Below are 20,467 nucleotides of genomic sequence, written 5' to 3'. Positions count from 1 at the left end.
GATTCCAGGGCCAACAAAAGATTCCCTGAGCCTAGAGAGGGATCACAGGTCAGCATGAGAGCAGCTGAAGGTCAGCACAAAGGAATCCCAGCCACTCCAGTCAAAAAGTCAGTTTCACCGGGGGCTCAACTTAAATGCCTCTATGCAAACGCACGCAGCATGAGGAATAAACAAGAGGAGTTAGAGATGTGCACACGCCTACATGGCTATGATCTTATTGGTATCATGGAGATATGGTAGGATGGCTTCTATGACAGGAGTATTGGAATGAAATGATTCATGCTCTGTAAGAGGGACAGACGGACTGCCATCCTCTAAGTCGGTGATCAGCTGGAGAGCATGGAGCTCTGCCCAGGTGCAGATTAGGAGGCAATTGAGAGTTTATGGATCAGGATTAAAGGGAGGGTAGGGACAGGTGACATTGTAGTGGTGGTTTGATACAGGCACCCCAATAGAGAAGACCACGTGGGTAAGGCCTTCTATAGCCTCAAGTTTGCAAACCCTGGGCCTCAGAAGGAACTTCAACCTGTGTCATTGGAAAGACAACATAGCAGGGCATAAACAATCCAGGAGGCTCCTGGAATGCACTGATGATCACTTCCTTCTCCAAGTGATAGGTGAGCCAATGAGGAGAGGTGCTATGCTGGACCTTGTTCTCACCAAAAAAGAGGCACTGATGGGGAAGGCAGCTCAAGGGCAGCCTTAGCTGCAGTGACCATGAAACAGTAAAGTTTGAATCCCTGGCACGAGGAGGGGGGCACGCAGCAAGCTCACTACCCTGGACTTCAGGAGAGCAGACTCTGGCCTCTTCAGGCATCTGCTTGATAGAATACCATGGGATAAAGCCCTGGAAGGAAGAGGGGTCCAAGAAAGCTAGTTAATATTCAAGGATGATCTCTTCCAAGCTCAGGAGCGATGGTCCCAGCAAAGAGGATGTTAGGCATAAATGCCAGGAGACTCACATGGATAAACAAGGAGTCCTGAGACAAACTCAAACACAAAAAAAGAAGCTTTCACAGGGTGGAAACAAGGTTGCATGCAAGGCATACAGAGAGATTGTCCAAGCAGCCAGGAATTGGGGTAGGAAAGCTGAAGCCCTGCCAGAATTAAATCTGGATAGTGATGTCAAGGGCAACAAGAAAAGGTTCTATAGTATGTTGGTGATAAAAGGAAGATTAGGAAAGATGTGGGTCCTCTCTGTAAAGAAATGGGAGACCTGTTTATCTGGGACATGGAGAAGGCAGAAATACTCGATGACTTTTTTGCCTGTTCTTATGGACAAATACCCAAATTGCAGAAGACTAAGAGAGGAACTGGGAAAAGGAAAGGCTGCCTACAGTAGGAGAGAATCAGATTCAAGACCACCTAAGGAATCTTAAAGGGCCCAAGTCCAGGGGCTCCTGATGAGATGCAGTTCTAAGGGAACTGTCAGAAGAAGTGGCTAAGCCACTATCCATCATATTGGGGAAGTTGTAGCAGCCCAATGTGAAGTTCTCAATGACTGGGAAAAGGGAAGCATAACCCTGACTTTTAAAAAGGTAAATAAGAAGGACCCAGTGAACTATGGGCCGGTCAGTCTCACCTCTATGCCTGAAAAGAACATGGAAAAGATCGTCCTGAAAACTATGCTTAAGGCACATGGAAAATAAAGAGGTAATTGGTGACAGACAACATGACTTCATTAAGGGCAAATTGTGCCTGACAAATTTAGTGGCCTTCTACAATGAGGTTAGAGCGGTGGTGGATGAGGAAAGAGCAACTGACATCATCTACTTGGACTTGATACAGTCCAAGTATCAAGGCATTTGACATGACCCCACACACATTCTTGTCTTTAAATTAAAGAGACAGGGATTTGATGGATGGACCACTCAGTGGATTAGAAATTGACTATATGGTCATACTCAAAGACTTATGGTCAATGGCTCAGTGTCCAAGTGGAGACCAGTGACAGAGTGGTGTTGCTCAGGATTTGGGATGGGCACTGTTGGCCACAAGATTGGACAGCAAGATTGAGTGCATCCTCAGCAACTTTTCCAATAAGACCAAGCTGTGTGGTGCAGTCGACACACTGAAGAGAAGGGATGCCATTCAGAGAGCACAGATTGCTCCAGGAAGACTTGAGAGGTGGGCCTGTGCCAACTTCATGAAGTTCAACAAGACAAACTGCAAGGTCACGCACCTGGGTCAGGGCAATCCCAAGCACAGATACAGGCTGTATGGAGAATGGATTAAAGAAATCCTGAGGAGAAGGACTTGGGGCTGTTGGTGGATGTGAAGGTCAGCATGACCTGACAATGTGTGCTCCCAGCCCAGAAAGCCAACTGTGTCCTGGGCTGCATCAAAAACAGTGTGGCCAGCAGGTTGAAGGAGGTGATTCTGCCCCTCTACTCTACTCTCATGAGACCCCACCCAGAGCAATGCATCCAGCTCTGGGCCCCCAACATAAGAAGGATGTGGACCTGCTGGAGAGCCTGATCAGAGACCTGATCAGAGAGCTGGAGCACCTCTCCTATGAGGACAGGCTGAGAGTTAGGGTTGTTCAGCATGGGGAAGAGAAGGCTCTGGGGAGACCTTAGAGCACCTTGCAATACCTAAAGGGGTCTATAAGAGAGCTGGAGAGGAAATTTTGACAAAAGCCTGTAGTGATAAGACAAGGGATAATGGCTTTCAAGTGAAAGAGAGTTGGTTTAGATTAGATATCAGGAAGAAATTCTTTACTGTGAAAGTGGTGAGGCACTAGAACAGGTTGCTCAGAAAAGCTGTGGATGCCCCATTCAAGGCCAGGTTTGACATACCTTTGATGAACATGGTCTAGTAGAAGGTGTCTCTGCTTATGGCAGGGTAGTTGGAACTAAATGAGCTTTAATGTCCATTCAACTCAAACCATTCTATGATTCTGTTGTTCTCTGTGAGACCATTAGAAATGAGTTCATCACTTTGCAGCTTAGAATCAATGAATACATTTGGAAAATATATTGATATACACTTATGACGAGTGTTTCAGATGTCCCGAATATTATTCTCGTAGGAAAAGAATTCTTTTATAATTTATATAAAAATTATTTATTTAATTATAAACTTATTTATTTTTATATAATTATTTTATACTTTATATAAAATAATTCCGGAGGTAATCCTCATTTCAGAGATTATTTAAGTTATGCATTTCTGAAGTCCTTCAGCATTATGGGGAGTTGACAGTACACTTTATATAACAGCACTTCTCACCATTTTTAAGAGGTTTTTGAACAGGTAGGGATTAAGCCAAGCAGTGGATCATTTGATGAGTCAAGGAAACCAACCAGGAAGATCATCTTAGAATGGAAATTGTAGTATATAAAAGAAGCAGTCTTTCACTAGCTACTGGTTATCTTGACCACATAGCAAGACTACCTCTGTGACTTGCATGAAGAGAGATGTCATAGCATAAAAATGTTCTGCAAGGAAGTGTAGGGAAAAAGGTGCTCTGAATTTTCTGTTGTAAGCCCTATGACTGCAAGTAAGTTAATTTAGATGATTCTCTCTTCTTCTTGTCCTTTTTCTAAAGCAGTTACTTCTGAGATCCTTTACTCAAAGTGAGTCTGTAATTTTCACTGTAGTATTTCCAGGAGGTAAAATTTAGCAGCAATCTGATGCTAACAGAAATACCACTGTGGGCTGCTTACTTAGATCTTACTTCTAGCTACCCAAATACAGTAGGAGGATGAGAATTAGTTGAAGAAAAGCTTTACCAAGCCTGTGAGTCTGAAGCATCTCCCATTCTAAAACCTTTTACAGAGTTTTAATTCCCATTGAACTTTTTGGAATGTAGTTTAATAGGTGTTTACAGAAAAGAGGTCTAAATAAAGACCACAATCAAGGCTAATAAGGAGCTTGAGCTCCTGCTAAGTATTTATACATTACATCTCTCCTTTCTGAGTTATTTACCACAAAAATGTATTTGTGAGGATAAAACTAGGGATGAGTACGAATTTTGTATAATTAGACTTGCCAACTAACATCTTTATGGATCAGTACAGATGAATTTGAGTTCATGTAAAGTATTTTGAAACTATAAAAGGAGAAAATCTTAATGTTAATTAGTGTTTTCTAAACAAAATATTTCAATTCTTTTTTAAGAGCAATTTCAAAAGAAGTGATCTCTCAGTGATTCCTGAAAGAAAACACAAAGAATTTAAAAAGTGATTCCTTAAAGGAATCCTTAGGTAGATATCATGAACACTGTATTATTCCCTGTACATGGACAGATCTCAGATGCTGCATGGATTTTTGGACAGGAATGTTTTCATATATTGATAAAATTTTTTTCCCCTAAATACTAAAATAAAATTAATAACCTATGTCTCCATATTTCCATCCAGTTTGGTATGTGATTGATTCAGCTGAGTACAGAAAAGGTCAAATGAAATGAGATTTATTAAAAAATGTGCTCCACACTTATGCTTTTCAGAAAGAATGGTAAGTGTTATTAGATATTTATCTGTAAAATTTTCAAATAAAACTTGATATTTCTTTCACAATCAGCAATTACAGCACCAGTTAGGGAAAAATTTTAATAAACATTCAGGGAGCTTCCAATAAAAGTTCCTGTCACTAGTGAGATATAGCTATTTCTAATATTTTGGTGTTCTTTTAAACAGAAAATTTGAAAATAGGTACAATTTGATTTATTTTAGACTTAAAATATTTACATTTTCATTTAATTTCTTCATTATTTGAATGTTGTGTGATAAATATTAAAACTACTTAAGCAGTATTTTGTGGTCCTGGTAAGTATTTATGACACAGAAATTTTTCTGTGCATTTTGAACAGAACTGCTAGAGGGCTTAGGATACTAAAATAAAAATTTAATTAATTTAATAATATCAAGATATCACTTCCAGAAAACATTTTTTTCTTGCTGTAGTAGTACTTTAGGCATTTAACACAAATTGCTTCAAAACACTACATCTACAGAAATTTCTCAGTGTGGTATAGAAACAAGTTCAATTTTAATTCTGGACTGGAAAAAAAATAAGTTATAAATTGAGAGATATTTTCAGGTGAACTATTGGTCTAGATTAAGGATGAGTTTATTATAGTATTTTCATACAAAATATTCCAACAGATGAAATGACCAAAGTAGGTGACTTATAAATAATAAAATTGATACTCTTGATAATATTTATATCTGCAAAAGCATTTTTTAAACATGTGAGTAACATTAAATGATATTTTTCTTCATAAAACTAAAACACTGATTTAGCCTTTTGTACCAGGTGTTGCTTGTTTCTTATGAACCTATTAAGAAAAGCACTAGACACTGTAAAGTATTTCTTCAAATGCTATTTGTTAGAGCTAAAATTATAAAGGGGAGGATTCGGAACTCTGAGTGGCAATACCTAGGCATCCAAAAAGGGCACAGTACACCATGCAGATATCATTCATGGAAAGGTTGCCTCATTTTGGTCACTCAAGACCTTACAAGGATTTTCTTAAAACAGCTCTAGTATTCATTTTAAATAAAAGAGATGTTCACATGAGAATTTTTGGCTACAGTCTTGGACAAAGGCAAGGGTGAGCAGGTGGTGCAGTGGTTGATGCCAAGTGGGAGCTGCCTTCAGTCTCCTCTGCTGCAATGAGTTGGATAAGGTGACTCCACAGCCATGAGGCACACAAAGCATAGCCCATGTGAACTACAACATGGATCACCAGCTCTTCCATGTACAGCAGTCTCCTGGTCAGGATTGCTACAACTAGCAACACTATTTGAAGAATTCAAGACAATGTGGTTGATGGCCTCTATGAAAACAAAAGCAGTTCATATATGCAAAACTGACAGTACGTAAGTATCATGGTACATGATACATTTGTCTAAGTTGCAAGGATGGATCTTGAGAGTGTCTTTGGATTATCCAACCCTACTGTAAATAAGCAGCATTCTCCTCATGTAAATGGAGCTGCAATGATAACCACCAGCGAAAGATCTAGCCCTGTGACTTGGGCTTCTTTATACTCCATACATATGCTAATGAAAAATGGATCCAAGCAAGAGTAGTCCTTTGTTTTCATGAAAGCCCAGATTTTGAACTAGGAGCAAGAAGTGGAATATTAACTCTCAGGATGTATTATAATCTAATTTGTTATTGCTAGTTCAACTCCTTTTCGGTAAACTCCAGGAAGAGAGGGAGGAAGAGAGAGGATGTAAGAACTGGATGCCTGAGGATCTACATGGGTTCATGTGGTAGAGACAAAAATATGCTCTTGCTACAGTTTGGTTGGTTTTTTCTTCTCTGATGTTTTGCCTTTCTGGGAAGGAAGATATTTTCTCTTTGCTCTGGCTTGACACAATGAACTTTTCTGTAGTCTGGAAGAGGTGAGGTTTTTGAAGGTTTATAAGCTGTCTCTTCTCATAAGGTCTAGGAAGCTGAAGCAGACAATCAGCCTGGCTGCTGACAGAGGGAGGAAATGATCAGATGGATGTTCACTTACTTCCCCGTGACTTCCTCTGTCACACTTGTCCTAAGCAGGCTGTGGTGAAGCTATGTGCTGAACATAATCCTTAGGGCTCCCCTATGGCAGTACTGGATACAGCCTTCCAAGACAGTTGCAGAAAGCACTTCAACTGGCAGTGCAGAAAGTTAAGGCCTTTTGGGGGAAGATACTTCTCTTTGGGAGTTTTTTTTATGTTAATCTGCAAAACTGCTACAGTACTTGTAGTTGTAAAGCGGTGGTTGACAGCAGGTTTCACCACATACTGCAAAACTATATATGAGACAAGAAACTGTATTCATATCCTGAGCAGGCTGGAAAATCTCTCTTCATCCTGAGGATTTACTTCTGCTATAACTTCCCTCCAGAGATAAATGGGCCTTTTTCCCAGAAGTTCCCAGTGGATCAACTATGTCTCTCCTCTGCGAGACTCTTTTCTGGTGGCTACTGTGGGGAAATTAAACTTACTTGCTTCCTAGTTGAACTAAACTATTCACTGTAACAATAAAATACTTTGAAATTAAAATCTCAAGATTTGATCCTCACTGATGAGAAGAATATTAGGTGGCCAAACTTCTTTCATTAATTACACACTGAGAAACAGATACAAACTGGCATATGGAAGACACAGGTGGCTCAGTGGAGAATACCATGAATAGTGGGTTTTCTTAGTTCCAGAAGATAACAGAAGTAGCAAAATCTATCTGTCTATAATATGCTATCTTAATTACATTGTACATATACTGACCCAAGACTTCAGAAAACATATTTCTCTCTAGAATTTTACTTTTTTTTTTTAGTTACACCAAATATGGTTATCTATTGCTTATGAATGAAGTTAAGAACAAACATCTGTAGAGATTTCACAGAAAAGTAATAAAAGGTGATGATACTTCCATTTGAGATTTGTGGTCAGTATAAGTGAAATGCATCCTTTATTTTTACCATGTGAGTACAAAACTATATAACCAATGTTAGGAATATTTACTTGAATATTTTCAGTAATTAAATGGGGTGACTATTGACTCAGATTATGAAAAAAGTTTTTTATTTTTCTTAAGAGGAAAACTAATAATACTGTCACAGCTATCTAGATTTTTCCTCCCATTGTTATCAAATATAACATAACAACATGACTACAGTTACAAAATAGAAATGAGACTGCTTTGAAAAGTCAGACAGGTATTTCTAACCTGTCCAGGCTCAACTAGAGCATACAGGCCTTTGTACCCAGCCACTGACTACTATGCATGTACTCCTAACACAGGAGAACTCCCAACAGCATAAACAATATGATGAAATAAGGTGGAGAACACATAAGACTTACAGCAACTCCTGTTATTAGTGATAAAAATTATAGAAAAGCCTTTGATGAAGGCCTTTCTGTATTTATTTGGTTCAGATGCAGAGAATAATTGAAGAAAACAGACTAAACCCTTCAGAACATATTAAAAACAATCAAAAAACAACACGAAAACCTCCACAAAACCCTGAAGAAAACACATAAAATTTGGATTTTGACAAGCCACACACAAAAGCATCCTTTTGTACAAGGAGCAGGAGGCCCCATGCTCAGTGTGATAGATGTTTTTAATAGTAAATCACAGTCTTTTGTGTTACCTTTAGAACTCTGTAGCAGCATTATTAGCAGCTGCTGGGTGCTGCCCTCAATTCCACCATTTTGATATTTTTCATATGAATTCACTAGTTACGCTCTGTAGGAATAACATAGTTACTTCTTGATCCACAAGTTAATGCAATCTGTGAAAATATTGCACTGGGTGGTGAGTGCCTTAGAAATCAAATTTCTTAGGATAATGCAAACGTCTGAGCCTGTAATGTGAAGTCATACAGCTGAGAAGTTTCAAACAAACAGTTTTTTCTTTAACACTTTCCCACACCCCCCATCAAATTAAATATGTCAGGATGAGAAGTAAAAATATGTATGTTGTTTCATGCTTCTTTCCTAGCTGTGTGTCTGGGCACCTGGAAAGAAGCCTGACTACTTTATGTTCTCATCAAAGTAAGAGCACTCTATGAAAAGAGAAGCGATTGTGCCAACTGAGATCATCTGAATATGTGTGGCTGAAACAAGCTTCAACAGACAGGGAAGAAAATTCCTACACATCTACAGACTTGGGCATCCTTCAGCATAGTGGAAGCAGGCAGCAAAGCGAAAAACTCCAAGCAAATTGAATGCTTTCTGTGGACCCAGAGTTTATATCTACACTAATCAACTGATAAAGGCCAGAGCATGATCTGAAGCACTGTCATATGAGCAAAAACGTTGCTTAAGTCTATTGCTCTCCCTGGGATGATTTGATCTATGCCATTACACTCTCGAGCAACATTCCAAGGATACTGTTGGTTCAAAGACTGTGCTCCTAATAGGCTAAATGGATGAGGTTTCCCTTTTGTGGGCAAGAAAAGTTTTTATTTGCCACATGGAAGAGTAAGATGTAAGGTGACTAGTTGAGTGATGAGAGCCTAACCATGCTATCAGCTCCTGGAGAATACCAGGGCCCAGGAAGAGCTATGCTAACTATTGAAGATGGAAGAGAGACTTCTGCTGTAGCTCATGTTTTCAAAAATCTCTGCCTGATCTAACACATATGGCCATGAAATTTCTGTTTAAAGATCAAGTAGACAAGGAAATTTAATAAAGTAAAATTATACTCTTTTGCATTCTTTTAAATCAGTATTTGGGATTGTTGATGGAAATCTTTATTACATGCTACAATTAGTTTGGAAAATTGCATAGTTTGAACTAGACCCATGTGTTGTGTCCAGTTGCCAGCGGGAGATTGAAATGGCTTTGATATTTCCTCTGTTGTAGATGAGAAAGTTTTGGCAGGCGTTTGGGAAGGGTGTTCTTGCCACAGGTTTTAGGTTCAGACATCACCATTACAGCCATCTAAAGTTTCTGCAGCCTCACAACCTAAAATACCATGTGTACCGTGCATTGCTTTTGTGAGGACCTGAGTGCACCAGTGTCTGGCCCTGACCAATCTCACCTGGGGCCTCTCCCTGTGTGTGCCCATGGGCCAGGGACCCCCTTTTGGCTCTTCTTGGCCTGGGGCTGTTGTCCCTGCCCCACTGAGACTGCAGGAACACTGGTCTCCAGCTGTGCCCTGTCAAAAACTTTCATGGTCAGCCAGACTTTTGGCCATCCCTGACTGACACCCTTGGGCTTTTCTTGCTTGTTTCACCCTGGGGATTGTGAGATGGAGCCCTGGCAGATGAGATCCATCTCCTGCTGTTCATGTTTTCGTGCTTGGTCTTCTTAATGAGCAGACAGCCATTGTCTTGATAATTTTTAGCAGTATGCTTGTAAATCACAATATAGGTTGAATTTACCTTGCAGTTATTTTAGCATAAATCAAGAATGCTATGAAGAAAATGGTGTGATTTTCACCTCTGTAAAATCACTGTATGCTCTACATGAAGTCCCAGCTGTCCAATTTTTTATTAGGTGTGTAACTTTCTTGTCTAGTTACCATAAGACTTATTTCTCCCTCGATACAAACACCTGAATAAGAGGATATGCACCATATTTTATTATGTAATCTTTAAAGTCTTTGAGTTCTTTCATGCTGCATGTTGCAGAGAGAAGTAGAAAAGGAGGAAAAATGAAAACTTGGCATAAACTTCAAAAGCTGAGTCAAATTTTGAATCTTGCCTGCAGGAGGTAAAAGCTGGTTGAGGAGATGTGTGGCACAGCTGAAAAACTGTGAGAGCAAGTTAGCGGACTACACAGGGTTAGGGAAGATGAAAGAGAGCTTGATAAGATGACCAGCACAATCCTGCAGAGACAAGCCCAAGTCAGTCTCCTGTAAGTCACACTTCTATTCTTGTGATCCATTTGTACAATTCATCTTTAGAGGCCCCTTCCAACCCAAACTCTTCTGTGATCATGAGGAAAAAACAGCAACTGTCTTTACCGAAGCAAACACGAGCATATCTGTTTAACAGTGCAATTTAGCACTTTATTTCATGGGGAGGTTTAGATTAGATATGAGGAAAAATTTCTTCATGGAAAGGGTTGTAAAGCATTGGAACAAACTGACCAGGGAAGTGATAGAGTCACCATCCCTGTAAGCGTTCAAAAAAACATGTGGATGTGACACCTAGGGATATGGTTGAAGGATAGAGGTGAACATGGTGGTGGTGCTATGTTGAAGGTTGGACTTGATGATTTTATAGGTCTTTTCCAACCTTAATAATAATATGATTCTGTGGGCTATATACTTTGATACTGCTACTTCGACATTTTGAAAGCCTGTTGTATTGAATATAGTTACTAGCTTTGTGTGCATCCAGAAACTAGTTATGCCATTTATAAATCCTGAATCCCACTGAAGGTATTTGACATATTTATTACTGATCAAATGGATAATACGTAACACTATTTCATAGCAACTGTTCCAAAGCTCACCATTATACAGATGTTTCTAATCCAGGTACTTGCATTCTCTATCAACAAGAATATTTTCTAGATGCAATTTTTATTTGCCTTGTTGGAGGTAGATACTCTAGGTATTAATCCTAAAACTCTAAGTTGCCCAATTTGAAATATGAAAGTATGTACCTTGTTCCTTCTAATAGAATAGAATTAATTACTTCTTTCTAAACCTTTAAAAATATCTCTTCAGCTACTCCCTCCTCCACTGTACTTACTGTAATGCATAAGCTATTAAAATCAATGGGTCATTAGAACAACTCCACAGTCAGGTGAATTTGTCTGTTCCAAATAACTACATCAGAGAATTTTCTTGTTTTTCTTTTAAGTTGATTGCCATACTTTATAAAAGGTTTGAAAAGTCTTCTTCATTTATTAATGAAAATTTTCTATGGGAAAAGCAGCTGGGCTATTTGCTGTTTTTCAGCTCTCAGGAGCTCTTTGCGTTCTGGTCGACTTCATGCCTTCCTTCTGTTGGAATGTCAAATACTACCAAGTGGTCAATCTGTCTAATCCCCACTCTTAGTATGGTTTGCAAGTCACGGAGTTCTTGTCTTCGTTAGAAGGCCAGATTGCACTTAGCTATTGCAGTTTTGCACTAAAGTAATTCTCTGTCATTGTTGTAAGTCAAATAATATATGGATTTTCTAGTGGTCTTGATTAGATGCAATGGTTTTTATTCAGAATTGCATATATGAGGCTGAGATTTTTATGACTGCTCCATCAGGTACAACAGAAGCATCCTCATGAGTCACACCAAAGCACTCGTCTCCTGATAAAGAAGATGAGGTGTAGAAGAGTAATGTACACTATGGGGTACCTAATTAGAGGCTGAAACCTCCTAGAAAAGCCAATGTCTCTTCCAGCAAGAAAAGGTGAGGTAGAAAAGCAGTAGAAGGTTCTCTCCTCTTATATTTTCCAGCAATAAATAAATGACCAGAAAATTATAGGCACAAATACTCACTACCCTGTCAACATTATGCCCCATTAACATGCATCAGTTAAGAATGGGGGGGTCCAAGGATTTAGACGGAAGACTGGATAAGCTGCCTAAACAAGCTACAATTACTGCAGTGGAGTAAATACAGGACTGATACCAGAGGCCCCACCTTTTCACAAATGGATTTTGCTGAACTTAGGCAAGTTCTTACTCTAACCAAGAAGTCTGCTGCCTCTTTTCCCACCACACAGTGAAATCTAAGCATACATTTTTATGAAGGACACAGCATAAATACTTGAAACTAACCACTTAGAAAGAAAAAGGTACTTTCCATCCTATATACCATAAGAATTGGGCAAAGAGGAAAAAATTAGATGATGTGCATTTCTACTGCAGCTAGAAAACAAAATATAAAATGAAAATATGACAATAAAGTGACACGAGATTTGTCATTTTTCGGTATAAACCTGATATGCAATGTTTGTGAGAAAAAAGACTTTTAACAATTTAAATGGATTTTTTTTTCACCAATTGAGTTATAACAAATGCTGTAAAAAGATTAGATAAGAATTAATAATTTCTTTCCAAGTTATAACTTTAATATGTAAATGACATATTTTCCTGTGCTGTTCACCATATCCATTTATTCCAGTTTGGTTTTATCTGTGAATCCTTCCACCTATATCTCCTAGTCCACCTTTTTTCCTGTCCTTTTCCTTTCTTAATTTTATTTTTCTTTTTTTTATTATTATTTATAAAAGCTTGTTATGAAGTTAACATTTTTGCTGAAGCTTTTAATTTCCTGTCATGCATGTCTGAGTTCTATTCTTGCTGCTTCTTTGATGACTGAATTCCAATAGACAGAAAAAAGAAAACAGTCAACTTCATGTACATACATATACATTTCATAAATGCAAATTATAAATATATTTATGTATTTATAAACATACATTAAATAATAGAATCATAGAATACCTCCAGTTGGAAAGGATCATAAGAAACATGCAGCCTTACTCCCTGCAAATTTTGGTTGACCAGAAGAGGAGAAATCTATTTCAGTATGACTTCAGGGGTTTGCTCAGCACTGAATTAAAACTCAGAAATCCTTTTCTCTTTATACTCTTTATAGTCCATCTGTGAAGATGTTCCTAACTGACAAACTATGTTTTCCATTTGGATCTCTCTGTAACTGTTCTGGGCAAGTTAAAGTAGGCAGCAGTTAAGCCTGATAAGTGTCCTAGAAGTAGCAAAATGGCCTTGGTTCTATTGACTGTTCTGTCCAGCACAGCCCCATAAAGCCAGATTTGTTGCTGAGGGAGGTGTTGGACAGTCACAGTAAACACCGGGAAATTCTGGGGAGACAGTCAGCAGGACTAATTGCGTCTCCCATCTCCAACTGCCCCAGGAGCAGCAGTACTCTAGCTCTCAATCCCTTCTGCTGACCCCTGGAGCAATGCATTTAAAATGTGCTATTGCTGCTGAAAATTTATGCCTGCTCTGATTCTCTCTTCTATGACAGGAGAATGTAGTAAGGGACTCAGAAATGGATTCCCTAAAAATAGTGTCCTAATTAAATTTGTATAAAATATTTTGGCTTGTCTAAACAATGTTGTTGGATAGAAGGGCAGTGTTGCCAAACTTTAATCTACCAGAAAGTAAAAACTTCTCTGATGCAATAGTTTCATAAAGGATAAGAAGAGAAGTGAATCATTCCTACATGAGAATTGTGTTCTTCAAAACAAGTAACTTCAGTATTATTCCTAGCTTCAGTATCTTGTGATTGATACAGACAGGAGGAAGCACCGCAATACAATGAGTCTTTGATACCTTCCACCATTAAGCTCATAGCATTGATCCGGTCTTCCACAGTTCATGGGGTAACTACTTACAGATTAACTGCAGTGACATTTGTCTTAGATTTGTCTGAATGCACTTTAAGTTGTAGGACTATGTATGTCATTATCATATAACCTAATTATTTTATTGACTTTAGTATTATCCTAGTTCAAAGGCCAAAGCAATCTATAGGATAGTATAGGTTTGTTTATCATTACATGAGTTCAGGGACAGATAAATTACTTCAGGATTTGGGTGGTTTATGTGTTATTTCTATTTAAACTTAATGAAAGTGACTTAAGTACTATTTATTTCTCAAAAAATTAGTAACTATTCTATGCCTCTGAATAATCTGGGTGGCCAGAATAGAGGTTATGCATACATAAGACTCAGAATGTCCCTGCAGTGCATACATGCAATGCATGTTTTGTATATAGAATCATAGAAGACCTTTAAGACCATAGAATCCAACCTCTAACCTAGCACTGCCAAGTACACCACTAAACCATGTCCCTAAGTGCCACATCTACATGTCTTTTGAATACCTCCAGGTTTAGTAACTCAACCACTTCCCTGGGCAGCCTGTTTCAGTGATTGATAACCTGTTTGGTGAAGAAAGTCATTATAATATCCAACTAAACCTCCCCTGACACAACTTAAGGCTGATTTCTCTTGTCCTAATGTTTGCTATTTTGGAGAAAATACCAATACCCACATCTCTGTAGTGTTCTTTCAGGCATTGTAGAGAGCTATAAGGTCTCCTCTGAACCTCCTTTTCTCCAGGCTAAACAACCCCAGCTGCCTCAGCTGCTCCTCATCTGAGTTGTGCTCCAGATCCTTCACAAACTCTGTCGTACTTCTGTAGACATGCTTCAGTATTTCAGTGTCTTCCCTGTAGTGAAGGGCCCAAAACTGAACACAGTCTTTGTGACATAGTCTCACCAGTGCCAAGTATAGAGGGACAATCACTGCCATTGTCCTGCTGGCCACACTGATACAAACCAGGATACCACTGGCCTTATTGGCCACCTGGGTACACTGCTAGCTCCTGTTCACACTGCTGACCATTGTTCAGCTGCTGTTGACCAGCATGTGCAGGTCCTTTTCCTCCGGGCAGCTTTCCAGTTACTTCCTCAGGTTTGTAGCATTGTATGGGATTGATGTGACCCAAGTACAGGGCCTGGCACTTCACCCTATTGAACCTCATACAGTTGGCTTTAGCGTATCAATTGAGCCTGTCCAGATCCCTCTGTGGAGCCTTCCTGCAGATCAACACTTGCACCCAACGTAATGTCATCTGCAAACTGACAGGGCACTCAAATGATCCCCTCATCCAGATCATTAGTAAAGATGTTAAACAGGACTGGTCCCAACACTGAGCCCAGGGGAACACCACTGGCCTCCAGCTGGATTTAACTCCATTTACCACCGCTCTCTGGGCTCAGGATTCCAGACAGTGTTTTATCCAGCAAACAGTGCACCTGTCCAAGCTATGAGCAGTGAGTTTCTTCAGGAGAGTGTTGTAGGAAGTGATGTCAAAGGCTTTACAAAGGATTTTCACTTTTGAAAATATTTCTAATGGCTTAAACAAAGGTAGACAACATCCGCAGCTTTTCCCTAATCCACTAAGTGGGTCACCTTGTCATAAAAAGGAGATTCGGTTGGTCAATCAGGACCTGCATCTCATAAACCCATGCTGACCAGGCCTGATCACCTGGTTGTTCTGTATGTGTCACAGTGACAGCACTCAAGATGATCTGTTCTGTGACCTTCCTCAGCACCTGTCAGACTGATGGGCCTGTAGTTCTACAGATCTTCGTTATTGTAGACGGGTGCCATGTTTGCTGAGCTCCAGTTAACAGGGACTTCCTCAGTCAGCCATGGATGCTGGTAAATCAGTGAAAGTGACTTTGCGAGCTCTTCCACCAGCTCCCTCAGTATCCTTGTGTGGATCCCATCCAGCTCCATAGACTTGTGCATGACTAAGAGGTGTAGCAGTTCACTGACCACTTTCTCTTGAATTATGGGTGTTTCAATCTGCTCCTTTTCCCTGTCTTCTGGATTAGAGGACTTGGTACTCTGAGGACAGCTGATCTTGCTAATAAGGAATGTGCCAATGAAGGCATTAAGTACCTCAGCCTTTTACTAATCTTTTGTCATTATGTTTCCACCTGTATCAAATAAAGGAAAATGGAGATTTTCCTTAACCATTCTTTTGTTGCAAATACGTTTATAGAAACTGTTCTATTGGGGTTTTTTGGAAGGTTTTGTTTTCTTTTGTTCTTTTTATGGTGGTAGCCAGATTAAGTTCTAGTTGGGCTTTGACCCTTCTTATTTTCTTGCTGCAGAACCTCCTGACAACTTTGTAGTAATTTTGAGTGGCCTGCCCCTTCTTCCACTGGTAATAAGCTTTCCTTTTTTTCCTGAGTTTCAGCCAAAGCTCTGGGTTCAGAGTGCCATCTCATCTTTTGGCACATGGGGATTATCTGCTTCTTCACCTTTAACATTTCCTTCTTGAAGAATGTCCAGTCTTTCTGTACTTCTTCACCCTTCAGAACTGACTTCCAAGGGACTCAGCCAGGCTCTTAAACAGGCCAAAGTCTGCCCTCCAGAAGTCCAAAGCAGCAGTTCTGTTTATTCCCCTCCTTACTTCTCCAAAAATCAAAAACTCTGTCATTTCATGATCTCTGTGTCCACGGTGGCCTCCAGCTATCACAAGTCCTTCTCTGTCTGCAAACAGCAGGTCCACATTAGGAATATGTATTCTGTATGGATGTTGCATTTTCTCTGTACAGGTTCAGAGGACTTGTTTGGAGTTTCAATGTAACAGACTGCCAAATCCCAAGCAGATTTTGAGCATCTTTGTCAAATGGCCAAATTTCTGCCATGCAGAGAAAATGGCCAACAGGTGAAAAGAACAAACAAAAGCAAAGCTCATAATCAGATGTGTTGTGATCCTGTTTTATTTAGCACTTTCTAAGTGCAATAATTAGGCAGAACAATCCCACCCCTTGTTTTCTGCCCTGCATTTTAGGTATGGTTAGCTTCTTTCATTTTGATGTTTTGGAGTTCCCTGTTCTTTTGTCCACATATTTTATTTTTTAAAAAAATCAAAGCACGTTTTAAATTTGAAGTTACTGAAAGTTAAGAGGCTTTGACAGCTTGAAGATTGAGCTTGTATTTAGGTAAAAAGTAAAGCTGCTTTTCATGTTCTCATGTTTAACACCATAGCTTGCGTAAAAATGTACTGCCACTGAGAATTGTTCTCAAGAAGTCTTTGTTCTGTTCAGGCTTAGCATTAGAAAGTTGATATAAAGAATATTCTTCTGCCTTGGAATATTCAGTTATTTGAAAAAAGATTGTAACTGTGTCAGCCTCACAATACTCTCAAAGTACATTAGAGGTAAAGGCCTTTCACAATCACTGATACAGTATCTCAACAAGAACAGGTTTTTTGATTGCTTATAATTGCATATTTCAGTGTGCATTGATATAATTTATTTTGCTAAAGCGCTTCATAATGTCTGAAGGTTTGGGATTTTTTCAGATGCAGTAAACCTTACTGTCCAAAGAGGATGTAGATTAGTTGGTTTAAAGCCAGAATGCATTAAGAGTGACAAAGTGTGTTATATATGTAAGAAAGTGTCTTTTCATACAGAAAACTGTCCTATGTGAATTTAAAACCAAATCAGTTAAGAGCATTTCTCTTTTTGGTATATCACTGATTTCATATGAGCCATTAAGTCTGGCTACCACAGACACAACTAGAATGAGATGTGGCAATCTGCACAAAATCAAAATTCACTTGCATTCAGTAATATAGGATACAAGCTTAATTGCTCACAGATTGCTGCATATATAACATCTGAGAGGCAGAATCCCTATGACTAGAATGGGTATTTGATGGGTTTTATTACTGTAAACTTAATTCTTTTTCTCTAAACACTCATGGTTTTCATCCACTGTAAATAAACCTATTTTTCAAAGTGTTTTTGTTGCTAGATAGCAACTAAAACATAGTATTGCCAACTCCTCTGACTTTAACATGCATTTTGCAGCATTTGCTAGTTTTTTCTTAAAGCCTCAGCTCCTGAAGATATGAGATTGCTGAGCAATCTTAGCTTTCATTATGAAAAATGTGAACACTTAAATTACATAGCTGTACAAGAAAAGCTTAAAGATTATAAGCCTAATGCTTACAAACCATTTGGCATAACAAAAAAAAATCTAAAATATGTTATTTTTAAATATCTTATCATTTAAACGAGCCTCATTATTCCAGGTTGGGGTGGAAGGGGAGGAAAAAGGAAGTATGACTCATGGGTTTGAATGTAGGAGATTTATAATACTGAGAATATAGACACAATTTTAAAATACTGCTTCTGCTCAGCTCTCTTCCCTGATGTTTTTGATACATTGCTGATGTACTCATTGTTTTTGAAATGACCTTCAACACTGAAAAAATCTGGGTAAAAGCATAATGGATTTTTGATCACAGAAAGCCTTTAATTGCTAAAGAATCACTTTTGAAAATATTTCTAATAACTTAAACAAAATTTAAGAGCTTTCTGCGTAAGAAAGCTCTGGTGAGGCCCTACCTGTGTTCAGTTCTGGGCTGCTCAGGACAAGAGAGACACACAGTTCCTGGAGTGAGTCCAGCAGAAGTCAAAGACAATTAGGGAACTGGAGCACCTCACTTATGAAAAAACGCTGAGGGAGCTGGGCCTGTTTAGCTTCGATATAACTGAGAGAGGATCTTATCAATAATATCTGAAGGGAGAGTGTTAAGAGGATGGAACCAGGCTCTTGTCTGGGGCACTGAGCAACAGGATGAGAGGCAATGGGCAGAAACCAGAAAACAGGAAGTTCCTCCTGAACATGAGGGACTACTTTACTGTGAAGGTGACTGAGCACTGGGACACATTGCCCAGAGAGATTGTGGAGTCTCCTTCCCTGGAGAGATCCAAGAGCTGTCTAGACACAATCCTGAGTAACATGCTCCTAGCATCTTGGGGACGCTGTTGAGCAGGGAGGTTGGAGTAGGTGACCTCCAATGGTCCCTTCCAACCATTTTGTGATTCTGTGAAATTTTCTGGACTTAAGATCTAAAGCAGAAAAAATATTGTTCTTTTTCATTACACTCATTGTAAAATAGAAGTTTACATTGGATTACAAGAATAGTTACAGGACACAAGAGACTGATGAAAGGGATAGCTTTCTGTTTTACTTAGCTAGTTGGTTGTTCATATTCAAAGTAGTGCTCATGAAAGTGCCAGATTTGCACACCATGAGTTCACACCTTCCTATTTATTGAGATTCCACTCCTGAAAAGTGCAGAGCAGTGGTACTGAGGATGTTGAAAAGGTATTGATAGGTGCCTTGCAAATTTAAGCAGTAAGAATCAGCAAGGTAAATTTTTCCATATTACTTCTCATTTCTCAAAGCTGGAACTTTCAACTCTTGATTAGACAAAGCTATTCTGGAATAATTTTACATACAGTATTTCTTTCCTCTTTTGTTTGTTACTGTTGGCTGCCAGCAGGTGTTCTGTAACAATCTAGCCTTGTCTATTGAAGATGAGCAATATTTTTGTTAGAAATGATGCCAAGCACACATGCTGTTGTATAATGTTTGGTGCTAATGGAATCATGAAAGTAGAGAAGCCACTATCAAAAAAAAAAAGACAGAAGTGAATGCTTTTAGAAGGTTCTTACAAAGGAAAACTTTTTCAACATGCTCATTTCTATTAAAAAAATCCCCACAAAACAACAACAAAAAAACCCCTGCAACAAACAAACAAGAAAACAGCATACTGGCACAAAAAAGGAAGAAGAAACAAAAATCTGCCTAAAAAAGTGGCCTGAGAGACCACAGCTATGGGTTGTTTCTTTTTCAGATCATGTTAAGAACTATTCCAAAGCCTTACCCAGTTGCTTATTTTCAACATGATTCAGTACTCTGAACACTAATTAGTACTGTAAAAATGACGATAAAGCACTCTGGTTATTTAAATACAATTTTCATTAGATATATTATTAACTTTGATTTATTTCACTTCAGAACACTACAGTGATTGTGCACGTTATTAGCGTATAATAATACTACCATAATATCTTGGATGACTTCTCACTATATATTTGCTACTCTACTCCTACTGAAGGTAGCAATCATATTCATAAGAAGATAAGTAATAAATTTTAGTGTAATTTCTAAATCACAAAACTGTTAGGGGAATTGGACCATATCTGACAGCCTGAGAAAGGCAAGACTGCCACTAGAAAGAAATATCAAACCAATTAAGAAATATCAATATCTGTCCCTAATTAAAAAATTAGCTTATTATTTTGTCTTTGAACCAGTACATGAACATGATATACAACAAAATCATATTTCAATAGGATGCTTGTTTAATTTCTACCAGCCCACTAAATGACTTTTATTTTTGTCTTTGTGAACAGGATGCTTAGAAAGTGTAACAGCCTATTTGACTTCTGGGATTGGTGAACTGTGTATCACTAGGATTAAATACCTCCTTGCCCAAAATGATGTGAGGAGCTCTGTGAGGTGCTGGGCTGGTTCAATGAAAAATAAAGATCTTGTTCAGAACTTGTGTTTGCCCGTTAGTCGCTATCTTTTTTTGCAATAAAATGCCTCCTTTTTTTTTTTAAGGGGAGTGGGGAAAAGGAGGTTTAACTATAGTTGCTGAAACTGTTCTGAGCACCTACTAATATTACTGTAATAGGATTTTTTTGCTACT

Source organism: Pipra filicauda, unplaced genomic scaffold, assembly GCF_003945595.2.
Source record: "Pipra filicauda isolate LSUMZ 115617 unplaced genomic scaffold, ASM394559v2 scaffold444_size547326_pilon, whole genome shotgun sequence".
In the NCBI taxonomy this organism is placed as follows: Eukaryota; Metazoa; Chordata; class Aves; order Passeriformes; family Pipridae; genus Pipra; species Pipra filicauda.
This window is presented reverse-complemented; position numbering follows the sequence as displayed.